General features: G+C 37.5%; 1 protein-coding gene across 1 annotated transcript in view; it reads left to right on the top strand.

Moving 5' to 3' along the window:
* LOC122806230 (copine-8-like) overlaps positions 1-16,685 on the top strand; it is a 4,689,459-nt gene that overhangs the window by 2,990,038 nt on the left and 1,682,736 nt on the right. The window lies entirely within an intron of this gene.

Genomic DNA, 16,685 nt, shown 5'->3' with positions numbered 1-16,685 from the left:
ATCACAGATGCACAGGGTGCACTCCCTGTAATTATAATACTGAAAATCATTACAAATTCACAGGCCAAAAACTAATATGCATTTCATTTGGTGAATGTTCAGGTTTAACTTCACTAACATCAACATGTTTGTGTCAAATTTTCAAAACAGCATCTTGTTTCTCACATCTTGTCAGTGCCATGTTGTAGCTCCATCATGAAATCAAATTGCAAATTCCACCACATAATTCACTCTGTGGGTGCTGTTCTGCAGTACAATGTTTTACAGGTAAGAGCTCGAAGGTGAGGATTCCAAACCTCTGCTGCATACCTTTGACAGGTATAAATACCTGCACTTAATTTGCCAGATGTTTGTGGCTAACACCACAGACTTTCAACAACTTGCTTCAGTATTTTAGATTTGCTGTCTGACTAACTGTACAGCTCTTTGTTTAGTCCCACATGAAAAATGATTTATGCATCCTTAGTACTACATGTCACTGTAACAAAATAGTACAGTGCTGAACTATACTTCCAGATATGAGCTCTAAAAGGAATATTCTAGAACCGTCTCTGACACACCACAACTTTGCCTTTCTTAGATCTTGTCATACAGAACTTTTTGCTTCAGCACTAACTAATGTTTGTTTAACTAGAGAGGCATATTGCATAAATGCAATGTAAAATGGCTTGAAATAGTTAGCTGTAAGATAATCACTCCCTGCATTCAAATGGCACTTGACCTGCAGCCACATTACTTACTATGTTATGGTTTTGCCTCATTTTGCTGATAGCAGAGAAGTAGTGCTTATGCTAAAAGTGCAAGCAACTGCTGTTCATAGGCGTGTAATAGGCTAATGGCCCTGGAGCCTTTACAAGCCTAGCCCATACAAGTGCCTTGGCTTCATGCCGCCCCACGTTAGTTCCCAGTGCCTCTGTCAAGTAGAGCCACTGGAGTGATCCCCAGGGTGAACTTTCTATTTCCCCATCCACTCATCAAGATTTCTCTTGAAGAAGGCCAGCGAAGTTCTCTGCTTGACATTTATGGGATGTTTTTCCAGAGCATAGCCAGTGTCTGGGTTATGAACCTGTCCCTCCAGCATGTTCTGTCAATTGTGGTAATGAGGTTGAGGTCTCTGGAGCATATGGTGCAGAGGGATTGGGATTTCTTTAGATGTAGCATTTCTAACAGAGCTGGGTCAGACATGGCTTTGTAAGGCATGCAGAGATCGCCTCTTAGTAGACGATATGAGACAGAGAATAGGTGGAGGTTTTGAGTTTGTCCATGTAGGACATGTGTTTAAGGCCAGGGATCCTCTTAATGAGGTACTTCTGTGGCCTCTCCAGATGTTGCAGGTGTCTAGTGAGGTACATGCCAAATTGGGGAATTATACTCAATGACTGGTTTAATGAGGGAAGAGTAGAGAGAAATGATGACCTCTTTCTTCCTGGATGCAAAACCCTTGGTAAATGAGATGTGCCACATAGAAGGACTTTCTGACCACATTCGCAATGTGGTGGTCAAAAAAGATGTTGCTGTCAACCTGTGTCCCCAAATCTCTTATAATGTCTTCAGTGTTCAGTGGGCTCCCATCGATGTGGTAAGTAGTGGGAACTGAGGTTTTCCCAAAGGGGATGATGACGCATTTTTTTGGCATTAAGCTTAAGCCATGGTTTCGACACCCGTCATTAGTCTCAGTGAGGCCTTTCTGTAGGATGTCTGCATCACTTGGGGAGTTAATAATGGTTGTCAGCTTGCAGTTGTCTGTGAACTTGGTCAGCCAGAGTCCTTCTGTGCTGTCCTGGACTTCTGAGAAGTAGATGCCAAACAGGAGTGGACCCAGGACCAATCATTGTGGGACTCCACTTGTGACTGGTCGGCATTCTGACTTGGAGTCCACTACTTTCACACTGTGGGTTTTATCTGTGAGCCAATTTGCAGCCCACCTAATGATATAGGGGTTTATGCCTAGTTTGGTGAGTTTATCAATAATTCCTGAGTAAGGAATGGTATCAAAGGCCTTGGCCATATCGAGGTAGACTGTATGAACTGCATCCACAACTCTGGTGACTAACTCAAAGAAGTCAACCAGGTTGAGGAGGCATGATCTACCTTTCATAAAACCAATTTGCATGTGATCTAGAGTATGGAGATTCCCTATATCCTTGTTAATTAGGTCCATGATGAGTCCCCAAATGATGTGGACATCTTACAGAAAGGCCTCATTGAGACAGATGCCTGGTGTCAGAGGCATGGCCTCAAGCTCAATGCCAAAAAGTGCATTGTCATCCCCTTTGGTAAAAACTCTGTACCCATGAACTACCACATAAATGGCAGTCTGCTTAACGCTGAATGTATGATAAGAGACCTTGGCACCCAGGCGGACAGTAGTCTCTCCTTTGATAATCACATCACCACAGTAGTCAGGAAATCCTTCTATGTAGCACACCTCATCACAAAAGGGTTTTCATCCAGGAAAAAAGAGGTCATTGTTCCCATCTACTTGACACTCATTAGACCCATTATAGAGTACAACGACCCTTTTGGAATGTACCTCACAAGACATCTGCAGCAGCTGGAAAGGCCACAGAAGTACCTCACAAAGAGGATTACTGGCCTCAAACAGATGCCCTACATTAAAAGTCCAATAAGAGGCCCCTTGTCAGGAAAAAAGCAGCTCCACTGAAAAAACCTTAACGCAATTTATTAAAATGTAAAACAAGCGTTTTCGCTACAGTTATATGTAGCTTCATCAGAGGTGAAATAATATGCAGATAAAAAACACTACATAAATATCCTGAAAACCAGGAAATGACATTGTTCAATTTCCTGAAGTTCAAATTTGTTACATGTGTTGTTAAATAATACTAGCGCTTCTGCGCTTACATTCTGTAACAAGGTTTGAACATTTTATAAAGAACCAGCTCACATAAAAGGATTGAACAAGTAAAGTTAAACTAAAAAATATATTTAAGAATGTTATTAAAAACATTGACATTATTAATAGTGTACATATAAAATACATCCTTGGCAACAAAGATATTTCTGACTAAAAAGTCATAGATAACAATCCATATTTCCAAGGTTGCCTGCCTAAGGGCATTAAGGCATAAAGTACATATGTTCAAATAAATATAAACTCACATCCCCTAATGAGATGCGTGTTATGAAACAATGCTCAACTCTGGTATTACAATCATGTATTATTTTTCCATTTTTGCCGTTTTTTTTTTTTTTTTTTCCAAATAGAACCCATCCTAGCCATATAAATACATCCGAAAAAAATATATACATAGGTGTCTGTGCCCAATTGTTTTGTTTTATCTCAAATAACTCCTTAATTTTAATACAGGTGTGATATTACAGTTGTTATTAAGTCCTGGATGCCTGAACGCATCCAGTCGCAACTGCCATTCTAGCTCTCAATTCTCAAGAATCAGTGGGAATGGGCCACCTCTGGTCTTCACTGGCACGTGGTCAATGGCCATGAAAGAAAAGTCATGGCCTGGATTTAATTCAACATGTTTTGCCAAGGCATTATCATTCTTGCTATTCCTAATGGCATACAGATGCTCATACATACGGTCGCGGACCCTGCGGTCCGTCTTTCCGATGTAAAACTCTTGGCAACAATTACACATCGCTATATATATAATGGACCTGCTCTCACAGTTTAATGGAAAGCGAATCAGGTATTTTTTATCCCTAACAGTAAATGTTTCACCTATTTTAACCCTGTTACAATACTTACAGAAACCACATTGCTGCATCCCACTCTTTTTGTTAAATACATATTGGGATGTATCCCTTTGTAACAGTTCCTTAAGGTTGGTAGACCTTCTAAAAATGATCCTAGGAATACTTCCTAGTTTATCAACCAAGTAAGAGTTAGAATTGATGAAGTGCCAGTTTTTACAAATTATAGCTGAAATTCCTTTAGAGTTTCTGCTAAAAGTAGTGATAAAGCTTAAACCAAAGTCACTTTCCTTTGTTATAGGCATGACTACATCAGATTCCTCATTACTCAAATTCAACCCTGCAAGGTCAATATCAGTGTAATTGTCAATCTGGTTAAGAGTGGTTTGTACTAATAAAGGTTTGTAAAAACCATTGAGTCTTTTATTAGTGACTTCCTCAATCAGATCATACAACAATTGATCAGGGTACCCTCTGTTCTTAAACATTTCCTTCAACAGTTCACATTCTATAGTGAAATCTGTCATAGTACTGCACATTCTCCCTGCCCTCACCAGTTGCCCCTTCACGATAGACCGTTTCTGTTTGTACGGGTGGAAACTGGTGAAGTGCAAGAAAGAATTGCAGTAAGTACTTTTTCTGAACACTGTTGATGTCAAAGTGCTATTCTTAGGGTCCTTAGTCAATTTAACGTCAAGGTAGTCTATTTCCTTCTCAGAAAATTTAAACGTGAATTTCAAAAACTCAGTTGTTGTATTTAAAGTTTCAACAAAATTTGTAGCATTCGTTTTCAGACCCTTGAATAATATAAAAATATCGTCAAGGAATCTGGTGTAGTATGCAACAGGTTCCACAAGGCCCGACATTTTTCTTAAAATGTTAGCCTCCCAATAGCCCATTACATAGTTGGCCACACTAGCCCCACAAGGGGAGCCCATTGCCACTCCTCGTTTTTGGAGAAAGAATTCTCCGTTGAAAGTGAAATAGTTTGACGTCAAAACAACGTCAAGCAATTCAGTTACTAAGTCAACTTCCAGTCTAGAAGCCCCACATTCCTGGAGTGTCAAACCTATCCATTCCACCGCCTCTTGATGCGGTATAGAAGTGTATAGGTCTACCACATCTATAGTTAGGAAGTTGTTCTCATAGTTGTACGGAATAGCACTAATATTTTCAAGAAAGGTCCAGGAGTCTTTACATATGCTAGGTATGGTTTTAATATACTTGTCTAGTATATTGGTTATAAGTTTAGAGCAAGGGTATGTGATGGATGACCTATCAAAGCCCTCATAGGGGGGTTTTTTACATCTTTATGAATCTTGGGGATTCCAAACATGGCAGGAATTTTAGGTAAATCTATGTCTATATAGTTATACAACTCACTGTCAATTTTTTCTAAGAGGAACAAGTCCCTAAAGTATCCCCTGATTCTACGGTACTGTCCATTCACCTCACTTATAGACGACTTAGTGTAAGCGTTAGTATTCAACACATTAGTCATCTTCTCATTGTAGGAGGTGTTATCTAGTACCACCAGTCCCCCGCCTTTATCAGGTTTAATCAGGCGTACAGGTAGACGGCAAAGGTCATCCAGTAGTGTAGCTTGTTCCTTAGTGATACTAAAATCACTTTGACATCAACAGTGTTCAGAAAAAGTACTTACTGCAATTCTTTCTTGCACTTCACCAGTTTCCACCCGTACAAACAGAAACGGTCAATCGTGAAGGGGCAACTGGTGAGGGCAGGGAGAATGTGCAGTACTATGACAGATTTCACTATAGAATGTGAACTGTTGAAGGAAATGTTTAAGAACAGAGGGTACCCTGATCAATTGTTGTATGATCTGATTGAGGAAGTCACTAATAAAAGACTCAATGGTTTTTACAAACCTTTATTAGTACAAACCACTCTTAACCAGATTGACAATTACACTGATATTGACCTTGCAGGGTTGAATTTGAGTAATGAGGAATCTGATGTAGTCATGCCTATAACAAAGGAAAGTGACTTTGGTTTAAGCTTTATCACTACTTTTAGCAGAAACTCTAAAGGAATTTCAGCTATAATTTGTAAAAACTGGCACTTCATCAATTCTAACTCTTACTTGGTTGATAAACTAGGAAGTATTCCTAGGATCATTTTTAGAAGGTCTACCAACCTTAAGGAACTGTTACAAAGGGATACATCCCAATATGTATTTAACAAAAAGAGTGGGATGCAGCAATGTGGTTTCTGTAAGTATTGTAACAGGGTTAAAATAGGTGAAACATTTACTGTTAGGGATAAAAAATACCTGATTCGCTTTCCATTAAACTGTGAGAGCAGGTCCATTATATATATAGCGATGTGTAATTGTTGCCAAGCGTTTTACATCGGAAAGACGGACCGCAGGGTCCGCGACCGTATGTATGAGCATCTGTATGCCATTAGGAATAGCAAGAATGATAACGCCTTGGCAAAACATGTTGAATTAAATCCAGGCCATGACTTTTCTTTCATGGCCATTGACTATGTGCCAGTGAAGACCAGAGGTGGCCCATTCCCACTGATTCTTGAGAATTGAGAGCTAGAATGGCAGTTGCGACTGGATGCGTTCAGGCATCCAGGACTTAATAACAACTGTAATATCACACCTGTATTAAAATTAAGGAGTTATTTGAGATAAAACAAAACAATTGGGCACAGACACCTATGTATATATATTTTTTCGGATGTATTTATATGGCTAGGATGGGTTCTATTTGGAAAAAAAAAAAAAAAAAACGGCAAAAATGGAAAAATAATACATGATTGTAATACCAGAGTTGAGCATTGTTTCATAACACGCATCTCATTAGGGGATGTGAGTTTATATTTATTTGAACATATGTACTTTATGCCTTAATGCCCTTAGGCAGGCAACCTTGGAAATATGGATTGTTATCTATGACTTTTTAGTCAGAAATATCTTCGTTGCCAAGGATGTATTTTATATGTACACTATTAATAATGTCAATGTTTTTAATAACATTCTTAAATATATTTTTTAGTTTAACTTTACTTGTTCAATCCTTTTATGTGAGCTGGTTCTTTATAAAATGCTCAAAACTTGTTACAGAATGTAAGCGCAGAAGCGCTAGTATTATTTAACAACACATGTAACAAATTTGAACTTCAGGAAATTGAACAATGTCATTTCCTGGTTTTCAGGATATTTATGTAGTGTTTTTTATCTGCATATTATTTCACCTCTGATGAAGCTACATATAACTGTAGCGAAAACGCTTGTTTTACATTTTAATAAATTGCGTTAAGGTTTTTTCAGTGGAGCTGCTTTTTTCCTGACAAGGGGCCTCTTATTGGACTTTTCAGATGCCCTACATTAACCATCTCAAAAAAACTCCAGCTTTACTCTGTAGCATATCGCCTACTCCAAGAAGATCTCTGCCTAAACCCAGAGCTGTTGGACATGCTACACCTAAAGAAATCCCAATCCCTCCAAGCTACATGCTCTAGGGACCTAAACCTTGTCACACCAATAAACAGGACCTGCTGGAGGGATAGATTCCTTTCACAGAGACTTCCTATACTCTGGAACAAGCTACCCATCTATGTCAAGCAAAGTTCTTCATTAGCACTCCTCAAGAAAAATCTTGATGAGTGGATGGGAAATAGGAAATACACCCTGGGGATCACTTCTGTGGCTCTGCTCAACAGGGACACAGGAAATTAACTTTTTTGGGTGGCTTAAGCCAGGGAACCTTGTTGGTTATGTTTACTTAGGCCCTTGGGCCGATAGCCTAGTACCTATCTATGAAACTATGATGATGCACTCCATAGCCTTACATATCAGACTCATCAGGCTAATGGGGCAATAATTTCCAGGGTCTGTAGTCACTCCTCCTTTATAGAGAGGGATGACTGTAGCAGTGCACCATTCGGTAGGGACAAAGCCTGAGGTGAGGCTGTGAGTGAACAGGGCACACAGATTTGGTGCCAGTACACTTTGTAATTCATGTAGAACACAGCCAGGAATATTGTCAGGTCCCATGGAAACTGAATTCTTGGCCTTGGGCAATGCATCTTTAACCTGCAATGCTGGGTGCCTGGCATTCTTCCATTATTGAGAGTGGTCCTTTGAGGGGGGGGGGTGGAGAGGAGTAAAGTTGGCACTGAATCTCTTGGCCAGTATGTTGGCAATATCTGTTGACTCGGTACAGTAGGTACCATTGTGCAGTAACTCAGAGCAATTCTGGGTACTGCTGTGGAGATTTTTGATATAACTATAGAAGGCTTTGTGGTTGTTTTTAGTGTCTGCTGCAATTCTGCCTCCATAGCTGGTTTTGAAGGTTTTGATGAGGGATCTCAACTTTTTGTTGAGGCTAATAAGGAAATATTTCCATTCTTGGGACTTCACCTTTTTTCTGCAACAGTTTCTTCCTTCTGTTGTAGATTTTATTAATGGCAGGGGACCACCAGATTGGCTTCCTTTTTTTGGAGGAGAGTGTCTTGGTTTTGTTGGTTATGGCTAGTTCCTTGCATTTATGTACATGTTCATACAGTGTACTAGTGTATGATTTGGCATTCATGCATCTATTTTTCATGGGCATGGGCACTGTGAAGTTAGCCACCTCTGTTTTTAGGAGTCCAAAGTCAGGTTTGGAGAAGTTTTTCATGGTGGATACCTTTATTCATTAGTTCATCCTGGCTATGAGGGATAGCTTTATCTGGGGAAGTCGTCCTGCTGGGAAGGTGCGGACAGGAAAAAATAGAAGATCACAAGTGCAGAAGAGGCATCTGCTGTCCATTGTTTCTGCAGCATTACTTTTGCCCCACACTGGGTGAGCAGGGAAGAGAATTTTTGCAGCAGATATTTTGCAACATTTGACAAGCACTAGCCAGGATTTTTGCCAGGTCAAAAATGTAACAGTTCACAGATAGCAACATCTGATGCATCTCTGATGGTTGTTAATGCTAGGAACATTAATAATTTTTTTTTTTATTAGAAAATTTGCTGTGTTCCCACAAGATTGATGTTGTTATTGTCTGTGAAACCTGGTTAAAGAACAATGACTGGAAACCAGTTCTGTAACAGACATTCTAACAAAAAATCAGGTGGAGTTGTTATGATAGGGATTAAAGATAGCTATGAGACTTGTGATTGTTACATGTTCAATGATAACACCAATACTATAGACTGTGTAACTGTGACAATAAAGACAACCCTGAAACATATAACAATTGTTGGAGTGTACAGACCACCAAAGTCAAGGGCAGATAACCTAGAGAATTCATACATTTCTTACATGAAACACAGGAGGGAAGAGTAATATTAGATGGGGGCTTAAATTTACCAGAAACAGACTGGAATAATATTGATTCAACAACATTAGTAAAGAAATTATTCACAGAGTATATTCAGGAACAATAAATGCTTCAGATTGTAAAAAAAACTACCAGTGGACAGAATATACTAGATATTGTTTGTGTTCCCAAAGAAATTACTGTAACTTCAAGTCAAGTTTTACCACCATTGATGTGCAGTGATCATGGGGTCATAAAGGTTAATTTGTTGCTAGATAATTCTGCCAAACTGAAATCTAAGCCAATGCACAGAAGGTTAATTACAGATTATAGAGAAGCAAAACAGTTACTATATAAAACTAACTGAAGTGAGGTGTTCAGTGGAAAAACTGCTGATGGAATATGGAAAGTTTTGAAAGAGAAATTGTTTGAGTGCAAAAAGTAAAAAAAAATGTTTTAACATCAGGATCTAGGCACACAACATCAGGGGGGGTATATTTCCATAAGAACAAGATAACTGATTAAGGTGAGCGACAAAAAATATAAGAAATGGAAGAGGGGTCAAACTATAACTTTGAAAACTGAAATAAACGAGCTGGACAAACAGATTAAGCATAGTGTTAGACAAGATCAAGAAAAATTTGAAGAAAATTTATATAAAGATATTGAGCATAATAGGAAACCTTTTTATAGATACATATGATGTGGAAGGAGTAAAGATGCACAAATTGATAAACTGTGTGCAGGTTCTAAAATTTATTCTCATACACAAGAGATTATAGATATATTTGCAAAATCTTATGCAAAAGAGTTAGGCTCCACAAAAGGGGTGGTAAGTTGTCCTAGTGACATCCAGGTAACCCCAGATACTGGAATCAAAATCGATTATATTGAAAAAGAACTGTGCAAACTGGATCCAAGCAAAGCACAGGGAGGAGACGGAATAAGTAACAATGACCTGAGAACACTTAAGCAAGAACTTACACTGCCATTACATCTATTATTCACTAGGTCATATAAATATGGGGAGATTCCTCAAGATTGGAGACATGCGCTTATTAAACCCGTCTTTAAGGGAAAGGGGAGTAGGACAAACCCAGAATCATATAGACCCTTAAGTCTACTTTCATGTTGTGGAAAAATAATGGAGAAGGTAATACTGGATAAGTTGTTGTCAGAACTGGATAGGTTGGGACTTGAAACCATATATCAGCATGCATATGTTGAAAATAGATCTATTACCACCTGTAACATGATGTTCTATAACAATATAATAACAGCTATGAATGAAAAAGTGTGCTGTGATGTGATTTATATAGATTTAACTTCTGCATTTGACAGGGTCATGCACAAAACACTGATCAATAAATTAGTACAACTAGGTATTGATGTACTGTTGATAGGATGGATAGCTGCACGGCTTACAAATAGGACATGGCAAGTATCACACACAAACTGGACAGGTGAAATCCTTGGTTACAGTCAAGGTGTCCCACAGGGCTCTGTCCTAGGCCCCTACTTGTTTAGATTGTATCTTTCGGACCTAACTTTTTCATCTGATTTGTTCTACAGTCTATATGCTGGCAACCTGAAATTGGGTAAACTGATTACAAGTGTTACAGATAGGCATGTCTGCAAAATAATTTGGATAAATTGACCATTTGGGCACAGGAGAATAATATGCTGATAAATACATCAAAACTATGCATATGAGATTTGGGAGACAAAAATTGAAAGGTGAATATTTAATACAGCACATAGTGATTGAAACTGTAGACTCATTTAAGGACCTGTGTATATGGGTAGATTCAGCTATGAGTTTTTCTAATCATATCAGCCAATTGGTTAATGATAGTTATGGAACTATAGGTTGTATAAAAATATTTATAAAGTCTAGGAAATCAAACATAATGAAGTCATTGTATGGACCCAAACTTGAGTATGGAATAACAATAGGAAAACAAGCATGAATAAACTGGAAAGAGTACAGTGGAAATATACCAAGGGCATCCATGGATGTAAAAATCTAAGTTATTATGAAAGACTAAAATATCTGAACTTGTACAGTGTCTCTTACAGATATTTAAGAGGAGATCTTATTCAGGTATATAGGGCATTTATGGACAACTACCTCTGGGAATGTTTGGGATTAACAAAAAGTACTAGAGAATCGTCAGATAACCTATGTATGAGATTCTGTCGGAATGAGAAGTGTACTAATTGGTTCTCTGGCAGGGTAGCTGATGCTTGAAACACTACCAAGTTACATTAAAGCAAGTACTAGTTTAGATATTTTTAAGAACAGCCTGGACACTCATTAAGGAAACAAGTGTTTTTGGTATATTGACAAGCTAGAAGGGCATTAATGCCTGTGCTTGAAATATTTGTATGTATGTATGTATGTATGTGATTTTGACTGTTGTGACAAATCACTATTCCATGACTGTTTTATGCATTTCATATTGTTTTCTGATCACATTGCCAGAGGGGTAGCACTGACTATTTGGGCTAAACCTTCACAGCTTTACCCCCCGCCCACATGCACCTCATTTTGATCATACCTCTTACCGTTACCCATTTAGATAGATAGACAAGAACATGGCTGATGCTGAATAGTGACTCGGCAAGTAAACATGGAATTTAATGATAAATGGATTGTTCAGTGAGAAAATTGGGTAGTTTATTGAGTAAATAGTTAATTTAGAGAGTAACTTGGTTGACTTACTCAGTAAATGGGTACCTTTTTAGTTGCATGGAACATCTTTGCAGGTATAGTGGCAAGCAGAAAACAAACTGAAGAAGTACAAGCCTACAGATTGCTGTAGATAAAATCCACAAGAACTTTAATCCAGTAGCTTTTTAAAATAAAAACTCTTTTAAACCACAAAAGATAAGAGCCTTGTTCAAAAAATACACGAACTTAAATAGGTAACAATGCTAGAAGTGCACACTCATTTTAAAACATTTGTGTTCAGTCGCATGACCTACATGCCCCCAGGAACGGAAACATCTTAAAGGAGCCACTAAAAAGAAAATCAAAAACGGGCAAAGCGCTGAGCCAATGCTAGTTACAAAAACGCCAACAAAGAAAAAAATACGGAAAATAGAAACGGAATGCATTCGCCATAAGACAGAAAAACAAAGGTAAAATAGAAACGGAATGCATTCCCCATAAGATAGAAAAACAAAGGTAAAATAGAAACAGAATGCATTCCCCATAAGACAGAAAAACAAAGGTAAACGTATGTAAATATATGCCTCATAGTTAGGGCTCATCCTTCAGTGCTTTCAACTTAAGCAAACGTGCCATTGAAACATGTTCATTCAGTCCAGGCCAGTTAATGGCATTCAAACACAACTGCCAATATGATTCGCATTTTTCAAATAATAAGGTCCGTGGACTTCTTTATTATTAGAAGGCATTGTTCCAAACTGCAAAATTTGAAGGCATAGTGTGGGTAACATTTTATGTGTTTGTAGAGGATGTTGGTCTCTTTTTTTATTTTGATTTCATTTAAATGTTCATATTTTCTGTCCATCAGTCTCCTCTCCACTTTTCCTATGGAAAAACAGGGGCAGAACATTACACAGTGCATGCTGATTTTTTATTCGCACGCATCCCTAATGATTTGGAGATTGAAATGGTTGAGAAATATGTTTTAGAACAACCATGTCTGAAAGATTTTAATAGTAATTTGATATGTAACCTACTGAAAGTTGTGTTAGAAAACAATGTATTCTTATTTCAAGATAAATACTATAAACAGTTAACACCCCAGTAGCAAATACATATGCCAACATAGTCATGAATTGTTGGAAACAGAAGGCTGTATTGGACTATAGTAGTAATTGTCTATGTAAGAACTTTGTTTTCTATAAGAGGTTTGTTGATCTTTTTCTCTTGTGGAAGGTTCATTAAGAGATTTAAATGAGTGTATTATGAATTTACATACATACTACCACCACCTTTTTGAAGTTCAAAAAGGACATACACTATAGGTCTATAGACGTTTTAGATATTCATTTAAAGAAAAATCTGAAAGAACAGTTTGAAACCACACTTTATAAGAAGAGGGTTAAAAAATGAACCTATCTAGCAAGACATAGTATGCATCCAGCTTACATGTTTGACAATATTATGAGAAATTAAATGGCCAGAGTTAGTAGGTTAAACACGCAAGATATAGATCTTGTACAACAATTGGACCAAATGATTGGCAATTTTGAGAAAAGGGGTTATCTCAGGAATAAGGCACAGGCAGTTAAAGAAGACTTTTAAAAAATAGGGATTCTAAATATCCTCCGTCTTTTTCTAACAAAGTTTCAAAGAAAGAGATGTCAGAAATCTAAAGAGAATAGTATGATAAGTATGGCTATGCAATAAGATAAATTCTCACATGTGATCAGAATATTAATAAGATAAATATAAGACTAGATAAATCGGTTTTAATGTGAGCGGTTCTCTGATTGTATATAAAGCATATGAGGTTGTTCACTTATGTACTGTTGCTTGATGAAGTAATCTCAACTGTGAAAGTACTTTGTACTGGCATTTTAATAAATGGTTATATCTGGTTATACGTGACTTCTTCGATGCAATTATTGATTTTTCTGGTGGACTTCTCTTGCTTTTATCAAGTTACTGGGCGGGTCTCCTGTGCTTTATGTGGTGTTCAAAAGGGGCAGGCATTTGAAAACAACATTAGAACAGTGATGGTCCAAACACCAACATAGACAAAACAGTGAATTTATGGGGATGCAAAAGTGTGGTGGTTGCCCCTACTGCCCCAATATACTGATGTGCCAGGAAATTACATTGAACAACCAGGTTGTCACTATAAAAAACAGATTCAATTGTTGTACAACAAAAGTGGTATATTGTGCAGTATGCATGTTCTGCCCCTATTTCTACATAGGAAAAACAGACTGATGGACAGACTATATGAACATTTATATGAAATCAAATGAGAAAAGAAACTAACGCCCTCTACAAACACATAAAACGTTACCCACACTATACATTTAAATTTTGCATTTTGGAACAAATGCCTTCTAATAATGAAGTGCATGGCCCTTACTACTTGAAATAGTGAATTACGTTTGCAGTTGTGTTTGAATGCCAGTAATCAGCATGGACTGAATGAGCATGTTTCAACAGCATGTTTGCTTAAGTTAAAAGCACTGAAGGATGAGCCCTAAATATAAGCCATATATTTACATACTTTTACTTTTATTTTTCTATCTTATGGGGAATGCATCCTGTTTCTGTATTTTATTCTTTGTTGCCGTTTTTGTAAATGGTACTGGCTAAGGAGCATGTTTTAATTGAGTGGTGTGTCACATGGTTTTAATTGCATGTTTTAATTGAGTGGTGTGTCACATGGTTTTAGTTGCATGTTTTAATTGAGTGGTGTGTCACATGGTTTTAATTGCATGTTTTAATTGAGTGGTGTGTCACATGGTTTTAATTGCATGTTTTAATTGAGTGGTGTGTCACATGGTTTTAATTGCATGTTTTAATTGAGTGGTGTGTCACATGGTTTTAATTGCATGTTTTAATTGAGTGGTGTGCCACATGGTTTTAATTGCATATTTTAATTGAGCGGTGTGTCACATGGTTTTAATTGCATGTTTTAATTGAGTGGTGTGTCACATGGTTTTATTTGCTTTGTATAAAATACTCTTTTTTTTGTTTCAAATGGTTCTGATGAAGTCCCATGTTGGAAGGGACAAAAGTGCTTGACCATTTGTTTTATGTTTTATTAAATCTCTGTCGTTTGTGGTTACAAATCTTTTTTCTTTAGCATACCTAAGCATGCGTTTACCCACATGGTTTTCTTAGTATTGGCTCAGTATTACCCACTGTGACTTTGTTTTTAGTGGCTCCTTCAAGATGATGTTTCAGCTCCTGGGGGCTTGCCAGTCAAGTGATTGAACACAAAAGTTTTAAAATGAGTGTGTACTTCCAGCATCATCTGATGAATTTCATATTTTTTTTGAATGAAAGTGCTCATCTTTCATTGTTTTAAACAAGTTTTTATTTTAAAACACTACTGAATTAAAGTTCTTGTGGATTTTATGTATTTCAGTTTGTTTCCTTGGGCCTTCCATTTGTGTTACAGGTATAGTGACAAGTCAGAGAGTAAAATCCAGATTAAAAAAGAATGGACTTTTTTGGATAGCACTAACTATACTTTAGTTCTGCCATGGCAGATAATTTCATAACAAGTAACTGTATGTGCCTTCAAATGAGGAGGGGACACAATGTTCTGTGTTGCTTCAGATACATAGTCTTTTGCATAATGGTTATATAAAGTGGAGTTATTTTCTGATGGATATAAAGCCTGCATTTGTCTGAAGATGGCAGAATTATTGTGTAGACCATAGCTGTGCCCATATAATAAAACATTCACTCTCCTGTATGAATACCTTTTTAGTTAGTGGTGTGGGAGCTGGCTTATCAGGAACTCTTAAAATGGACCTGAAATCCGCATTCCTGCCTGATTACACTTAAGGTTCCATTAGTGCTTCACCAATTTCATGGGTTGTAGGCTGCCTAACGTGGGTGACCAGAGGGTAATTTGCAATGAAAACTCAGTCACAGTAGGAAAGGCTGAACAGATTTTTCTTTAATCTGTGTAAAAGCAAAATCAGATGCAGTCACATGGAAATACATGATGCTTAAAACATCTCAGGAGTACCGTTTGCATATTTCTTCTTGCATTTATTTGTTCTAAAGAAACTATTTCTTTAGTTGCATGCAAGACATTAATGCTTAAAAGAAGGTAAATATTAATGCTTCAGCAGTGGGCCTGCTCATTTCTTATAAGTGAAATCTTGCTGAATCGGTTCTATTTAAACAGGAATCTAGTCTGCGGGGAAATAACAGAATGTATTATAAATGTAGCGAGAATTTTATCAAGATTCACAGAGCAGTGACTTTTAAGGCATGAGGAACATAAGAAGAACTGAGCCTAGTAAATATGGACTCTGTAGCTTTTCTGTAACTGTACTTCAGGGCACACCCTGTCCAAAATGCTGGAATGATGCCAGCTACATTGCTTTGTGCAGCAGACAGGAGTAGGGATACATAGGTAGATGGCATACTGTGACCCCTACTTTACTTTGCATTTATATTCAGATGGGCAACAAAATATACTTCTACAGTTTGTACTGCCTGAGGTTAGCTGGTCTATGTACAGATCATCTTCTTTGTGATGTTACCTATTTATTTTTGTTTAACAGGGTAAATGGATAGTACAAGACCATTTTCAGACAGAAGATGGCCACAAGGCAAACACAACTAATTACAATTGCCAGTGTGATGTATAACTTCTGCAAGTGCAATGTTTCAGTTACCCTGTGCTGACTCTGAGATTGCTAATTACTGACAGGCACTGTTATGTGGTGTGATGGTGAAGATAATTCAGTAAAGCAGGGACTGTGTGGAATAGAACCCCTGTATGCATGTATGTGTTGGGGTAGAGAAATGCTTCAAACACTACCAAGACAGCTGTTTTCGCAAGGATTTTAAGCTAAACTGGGAACCATTATTTCTTGTTTGTGTCGCATGATATTGGCTCTCAATTTACATCATTCAATTGACAATAATTACATTCCACTTTTGTTTTTTTGTATTTCTTTTTGCATTCTTCACTACTGTACATCACAACAGGTTCCAGTGGCAGCACGTGTTTGACAACATCTGCTAAAAGCTAACTGACCAA

Source organism: Protopterus annectens, chromosome 7.part0 (genome assembly GCF_019279795.1).
Source record: "Protopterus annectens isolate FY-2018-M chromosome 7.part0, PAN1.0, whole genome shotgun sequence".
In the NCBI taxonomy this organism is placed as follows: Eukaryota; Metazoa; Chordata; order Ceratodontiformes; family Protopteridae; genus Protopterus; species Protopterus annectens.
The sequence above is the reverse complement of the archived record's forward strand: the minus strand, read 5'-3'. Positions and strand labels throughout refer to the sequence as shown.